The following is a 7565-nucleotide window of genomic DNA, read 5'->3' as shown; positions in this document are numbered from 1 at the left end:
GCCCCGCGTGGCGCAGCCCGCGCGCGGCTGGAGTGCGAGTGGGAGCGGGGTCGGGATCCACTCACCGCACTGCTCCCCCGGCCGCGGCCGCTGCCCGCTCTGCTGCTCGGGGTGCGCTCGGCTCCGCTGCTGCAATTTCCGCTTCTCCCAAGCTCCCACTTCCTGCTCCTTCCTCACAGGGCGGCGGGCGTCAGGTGGGAGGCGAGAGCGCTCCCGCCTCCCCGGACCTGGCACGGGCTGCGGCTCCCCTCGGCCCCGGCGGGGCGGGACGGGGTTCCGGCCGCGGGCAGGGGATTGCTCTGCTGGCTCTCCGGAGTCCGCAGACATCAGACCCGCAACCGGCTTGTGCCGTCCCGGGGCCAGGGATGCCGGGGCGCAGCGCCAGCACGTCCTCCTGTCCCGCGCCCGGCCGCCCCCCTCAAGCTTCTGGCTTCCTCCGAGGCGGGGCTGCCGCAACAGCCGACTCCAGCTGAAGCGGAATAACATTTTAAAAAAAGTAATAATCATCTTTTTTTGTTTAACAAGGCGGCGGCCTTTTATTCTGGACGGGAAAAGATTCTGTTTCCTCCCCTTCCTTTCATTTTTTTTTTCTTAAATCTTTATCAAGGCCAAAATCCGGCTGAGCCCAACTCAGTCTTTAAGTCTACCATGGGGCGGGGGGGTCCTCCCCTCCCAGACCCCTGAGGTACTACTCCCTGCATCCAGGCAGGCATCCTATGAGCAAGCCCTAGATCTAGATCTAACCAAAGGCGATACAAATTTAGATCTCTCTCCAGATCTAGGTAGCTATGTAAACCAGATCTCTAAGTTTAAATGCATATGGTAAATTTGGGGTTCAGGTGCCCCCCAGTCTAGCTTGATCTGCAAAATGGTTCACCCCACTTCGTGTTTTGGTCAGATGGGTTGCATCTGCTGCGTTTCTTCTTCCAGCTCCAGCTTCTTCCACCCATCCTGAGTCAGAAATGACTCCCTGCCCCAGTGTCTACAACGTTTAAATGAAGTAGGTATTAAGGTATGTGTCACGGCTCCTTCCCCCCCAATAGTGCTCACACATTGCCTATTTTAAAAGTAAGGAATCACCTCTAAATTAAGTTACACAATTTCCATGTTTGATATCTTTTCATAATCATGGAGGAGAGGAGGGGAAAAAATGGGCAGCCAGGAACAGGTAAAGCGCATGGCATTCTTGTCCCCGCCCACCACCCTAAGGGAAGGGGAACTAGACTTGACAAATGTGCATGTCAAGTGTTGGACTTAACAGCTCTCTGCTTTAAGTAGCTATCTGCCTGTTTGATAAAGAGTTAAGATTACAGCACTATGAGGCCCATTCAAAGCTGCAATAAACAGGCGTCTTAACTGATTGCAGAAGGCTTATCACAGCCTATTTACACTGGAAGTTTCTCAGTGGAAGAGATACCCTCAGCACTGCAGCAGTTCCCAATTTGGTATGCAGACAACCTGCCACTGGTACATGCTAACAGATTTATCGTAAGTACTTTATACAACAACAATTTGCTGGTGGTACTTAAGGTTGTATCTTTTTAAATTGGTGGTGTGCAATCTATCAGAGTTTGGGAACCGCTGTTCTAGGGTAAAACTGTAGAAAATACACACCTTTTCAAGTGTGACCTTCCTTGGACCTAGATTGAGGACTGAGTATTATATTTTTTCACATACGCCACAACCTTGTATGTAATAGATCTTGCTAGGGAGGTAGGGCAAAGAAGAAAAAAAGCATCTAAAAGAATAGCAAAAGGTAGGGAGCCATGACCATTCCCTGGCTTGCTACCACCCCACATGCCGGATGGGGCCCATGGATGGACCCAGCATTCAGGAGTCCAACCCTGCGCTATGCAATCTGGGTTCAGAGGTGTGCAGAACAGGCTGCATTCAATTCAGATTTGGATTCAGCCCAAATTGGGGACAGTGATTCGATTTGTTGGTTCAGATCAGTGTCCCCGATTTGATTTGGCTGAACCTGAAGATTCAATGCTGATTCAGAGAATCAGCAATTCGGCCATACATACAGCTTTAAATGCTTTTTTTACATACCTCAAGGTATCAGGCATGGTTTGTGAATGCTAAGATGGTGGGGTGGATGGAGCATCCCACAGAAGCGCCACCCCCCACTCCCCCCGCCTGCTCAGTGGCAAACCTGGAAGCGGACCTTAAGTACTTCTGGTCCACTTCCAGGTCTGTAGCTGAACACACCCTCCCTCACCCTCCTGGCTTAGCAGTTGGTTATAGGGCCCCCCCCCCTCCCCGGACCCAGGAGGCACCAGTCACCAAGCTGGTACTTCTGGTCCACTTCCAGGTCTGTAGCTGAACACACCCTCCCTCACCCTCCTGGCTTAGCAGTTGGTTATAGGGCCCCCCCCCCTCCCCGGACCCAGGAGGCACCAGTCACCAAGCTGGTACTTCTGGTCCACTTCCAGGTCTAGTGTGGAGCATGCTGGAGCACGCCCCACTCCATGCACCCCAGCATCTTGGCATTTATGAGCCGCCTGCTACCTTGAGGTATGTAGAAAAAAACCTTTAAAGCTGTATATGTCACAATCACCAAATCTTTCCCAATTGATTCAAAGGGTTCAGATTCTCAGTGGCAATGCATAGGGAGTGCACAGGGGTGCGTGTACACCCCCCTGAGGGTGCCATTGTACCCCCTGACTGGCTGCACTCACTACTTAGGTGATGGACAGGGGGGCAGGTGGGAGCGCTGGTGCCCCTGCTGCAAGTACGGGCTGATCACTGCAGCCGCTCCCAGAAGTGGCCACAGTAATCAGCCATCGTGGGATTGGCCATGGGGGGACCTCCCCTGCAGACAGTGGGATTGGCTGTGTGGGGACCCCCTCCACATCAGCATGCTCGGATAGGGGGCATGTGCCCCCCCCCCCCAACTAAGGCGGCACCAGTCACCCATGCCAATTCTGTTTGGAGAGATTAAAGGTCCTCCTGATTCAATTTGGATTCAAAGGTTTGGCCACCAAATCAGATCAGGGACTGAAGCTTTGCACAGCCCTAGTGCCTACAACATGGTGCATTTTCCTAATCCCATGGTATCAGGTGAGAGAGGCTCCTCAGATTCAAAAAAATGTTATGGGGGAGGGAAGGGGAGGACAGCTTCCAGTTAAAGCAATTACTGCTACTATTGCTCTCTTACCATCAACTTTCTAGACCCATTAGGATCTTTTCCCCTACATATAATGCACATTCCGTATTTCACCTGCTAGTTTTTGTAAAAAGCTGCCTGGTACATGTAAGAAAATATGGTCTTCTCAACTCTACCACTGGATAGATGACCAAGTCCAAAGAGGTGATCCTCCCCCTGTATGCGGCACTGGTCAGGCCACAACTAGAGTACTGCATCCAGTTCTGGGCGCCACACTTCAAGAGGGATGTGGACAGTATCGAGAGGGTCCAGAGGAGGACCACTCGCATGATCAGGGGACAGCAGGGCAGGCCCTATGAGGAGAGGCTACGGGACCTGAACCTGTTCAGCCTCCAAAAGAGAAGGCTGAGGGGGGATCTAGTGGCCTGTTACAAACTAGTCGGGGGGGGGGATCAGCGGGCATTGGAGGAGTCACTGTTCCCCCGAGCACTGCCTGGAGTGACCAGGAATAAGAGTCACAAGCTGGCAGAGGGTAGGTTTAGGCTAGATATCAGGAGGCACTACTTCACCGTCAGGGCAGCTAGGATCTGGAACCAACTTCCAAGAGAGGTGGGCCTGGCTCCTACCCTGGGGGATTTTAAGAGGAGGTTAGATGAACATCTTGCTGGGGTTGTTTGACCCCAGTATTGTTTCCTGCCATGGCGGGGGGTCGTACTAGATGATCTGCTCAGGTCCCTTCTGACCCTAGAAACTATGAAACCTAAGGCAAACTGCCTCAGATCACTCTGTTTCCCCACCTCTGGAAAACAGAGCTATGTAAAACATTTTACAGAAAGAGCTCAAAATTACTTTAAGTTTCAATAAATAGTTCAATAAAATCTATCTAGAATATTGGTTCCTCCTTTAGAAAAAAACCTTAAATTTTAAAATAGTCTCTACTAATGTTTGATATATCTCTATTTAGTTTCCCGTAGGATTTTTAAACAAGAAAAATGAAGGTGAGGCTAGTATTTCCATTTGAACACACAAACATTGCAACATGATAAAAAAAATGCAAAAGATTTTTCAAATGATATTTTGTTTTGGACGTTGCTATTAAGGTAGCTCAGCTCCAACAAATTTAGTGTCAGCAGGCTTGTACTACTGCTGCCTGACTCAGAGCAATTAATGTATTTTGGAAATAAATACAGGTTTGTGCTACACTTAACTCTTAAACAGCCAGTAGGACTAGCATTTGGGAAGACTTAATTATTCTCTTTGCCATTCAGTGGCATATGATTTGAAACAGAAATAAATATTTAAACTGAATTTTCCTTTTATATAAGGGCTTTAAATCCCTAAACTATTGCTTCTTGAAAATATTTCTCAAGTTGATGGCTATCATTTCTTAAAGATAGCTATGGAGCTTTTGAGCAACACACAAAACCATCAGCTGTTTCTACATCAGTCATTGTAGCCTGAACATATGGAAGCCATTTGCCACTTTGTATAGCAATATATTCAAAACTAACACACCTCATCATTTAAAGTCCTCTATATCTATCTACATCCTCTATATCTTGCAAGGGAGAGGTACTGTGAAGATGGGCATGGAAACAAACATTTATAACTTTACTGGATATTTAAAAAAAAAAAAAGATTTAAAATACCCCAAAATCCACATTCTTCCACAACTAGAACAAAAGAGAGAGAGAAAAGGGGACTGATCAGATGGGTGATGTTTTATTGCTATATTTACAATGTTAAAGAACTTTGGAAGCCTACAAGTGTCTCTAGCATCATAATTAAATAAGTCCTAAATATCTCCATTTTAATATTTGCCTTTGTTTTCCTTATCACAGTGGGTGTGATGAGGGGATATGGGGTTTAGAGGAGGGGGTGGTGTGGGTGTGGAGAGATGCGAATCAGCATGTGGGTAGGTGTGGGGGGACCATGGGTGTGGGGGCTGCTTAGGAGGGGCATGCCCCCAGTGGCTGGTGGGGTGCAGCTGCAGTGGTAAGTGGGGAGCTCCTGCAGACCCCTTGGGAGGCTGGAGACAAGCCCCTGGAGATACTCCCTTGCTCTCCAGCCTTCTGCACCTTCTCTGCTACGGCCGGTGAGTGTGGGTGTGTATGAGGGGCTAGGAGAGCAAGTGGGGAGCTGAGGGAATGAATGGGGAGTTGGGGAAGCTCCCCTCCCCTCTCCTTCAGGCCCCCAACCCCCTACTTACCTGGCAGAAGCCGGGTCCAGGTCCAGGTCCCTGCAGCTTACACCTCACAGGCAGGCACTATACTTCAGGATTGGGGAAAGGGCCAACCTCAGAGACACTCTGGCACACTGCCAGAGCATCTCTGTGGAGGACTGAGCTGCTGTTTTTTTCCCCCTGGATATCCTGGGGTCTAATTTTCTCCCCACTGCAAATTTTCAGCATGGGGAACATTTTTTTTTGTTTCCACACATGCCTCCTGCAGCATCTCGAAGGGGTTTGAAATGCTGCAAGAGGCACGTGCGGGCTTGTCTGGACACACCTACTGAGTCAGTGTCTCAAAGTGAGACACTGACTGATCAAATGATCTGGAACCAGAAAGGGGGAAAAATGTACCATAAATGGTATCAAGTTATTTTCTGGACATTAGTTTAAATACTATTACAAATAACATAGTAGAAACTGTGTTAAGTAACTGATCATTTGGAACCTGTGACAAACATGAAAGCTGACTTTCATCACAAATGAAAATCACTAAGGGGTGCACCAATAAAGGTTGCTGATACCAATAGCCAATGCTGATAGAATAACTAATATTTAGTAAGAGTGCAAGGCATTGTAAACTACTGACATAAACAAACATTTTATTTTTAATTTGTATTTTAATACACGTGTGCCTCCTGCCTGCTCTGGCCCTCAATGAAGATGTAGACCACCTTATTCCCCATGCATGTTGCCTCCTTGTACATGGCTCCTACTCTGTTCTGCTCAGTGGACCCTGTGCTGTCATCCCATTAGACAGGACCCTCATGCAGAGTGGCACTGGGCAGATTTGGAGCGCTGGAGCACACCACTGCTTCAGTACTGGCAGATCCTGTGCAGTTGAGATCCTGCGGCCACCTGGGAGAAGCTGTTTTTGCAAATGCAGCTGGTGCCTGGCTGAGCAGAATGTCTCGTGCGACGCCTTACCCCACCCCTGTGCAGAGATGTGGGGCAGAAAATGTTCTAGTGCTTTATTTTTCTGTAGGAATTTTCCATTTCTAAAAATCCATTACAGGCATACCTTGGAGATATTGCGGGTTCGGTTCCAGACCACCACAAGTGAATATCGCAATAAAGCGAGTCACACGAATTTTTTGGTTTCCCAGTGCATATAAAAGTTATGTTTACACTATACTATAGTCTATTAAGTGTGCAATAGCATTATGTCTAAAAAACAATGTACATACCTTAATTAAAAAAATAGCATTTTTTAGCAATAATGTAACTAATGGAAAAATGGCGCTGATAGACTTGCTCAACGCAGGGTTGCTACAAACCTTCAATTTGTAAAAAACGCAATATCTGCGAAGCACAATAAAATGAGGTATGCCTGTATTAATAATTAATGGATGCCTATACAACAATAGGCGAGCTTGGCAGTTTCAAAGTAGTAATTAATGCTTTTTCAGGTGATTATCCCTAGGAAGCATGTGAGAGAGTACATATATGTTTTATTGATTTATAAACAGGAGGGTAAGTACACTCACATAATAATCCAAGCCAAAAAAAAAAATCAAATGATGAATTCACCTAATTGGATGTGCAGGTCAAATCAAAACCAAAGCACAGCATATCATACACAGTTCTTTGGGCGTGCTAAATTTAGTGTTGTCAGCTTTCAGTGCCTTCATTTTTTTTCCCTTAAATTTAAACAAATAATGCAAGGGAGGTGCATGCTCTTGTATATTGTCTTTACTTTTTTACAAGTAGTCCAAAAATAATTTCTTTCTAGATAAAGCTTTGAATGTGTTTGAATATAACATTTAAACCACATTAGGAAAAAAATTAAATGCAGCACACTTAATCAAATATTTGAGTTCAAATACTTGTGACTATTGTGACATAAAATTAACACGGAGGGTACTTTTTTAGTTTTGTTTACTAAATTTAAGTCAGATAAACATGCTATGTCAGATCACACTATTTGAGGCATTGGAAAATTTTCCAATTCAAAATTTTCCAGAAAACCCACATCTCTGCCCATGCACAGTCAGCCTTCACAGCAACCCCAGCACTCAGGCCCCTGCTGTATGCATGGCATTGCCAGGGCAGTGGCAGTAGCAGCAGCAGCAGCAGGTAACAGTCCCTTTGTTGCTGAATAAAGCACCCTGTGACCTCTCCCTGACAACAACTGCTTGCCAGGACCTGTAGTCTGCCACAGGCTTGGGCTGATTGCAGGGTGTGAGGACTAGACTACACCTGGAAGGGTGCTCCAGGCATGCAGCCATA

General features: G+C 46.9%; 1 protein-coding gene across 1 annotated transcript in view; it reads right to left on the bottom strand.

The window, feature by feature from the left end:
* CTTN (cortactin) overlaps nt 1-170 on the bottom strand; it is a 35899-nt gene extending 35729 nt beyond the window's left edge. The window contains exon 1 of the mRNA XM_019551762.1: nt 66-170. The gene's annotated coding sequence lies outside the window, so the exon portion shown is untranslated. The remainder of the gene's footprint in view (nt 1-65) is intronic.
* Nucleotides 171-7565: the final 7395 nt, after the last annotated feature.

This window comes from Crocodylus porosus, unplaced genomic scaffold (assembly GCF_001723895.1).
Source record: "Crocodylus porosus isolate Cpor-Errol unplaced genomic scaffold, CroPor_comp1, whole genome shotgun sequence".
NCBI lineage: Eukaryota > Metazoa > Chordata > Crocodylia > Crocodylidae > Crocodylus > Crocodylus porosus.
The sequence above is the reverse complement of the archived record's forward strand: the minus strand, read 5'-3'. Positions and strand labels throughout refer to the sequence as shown.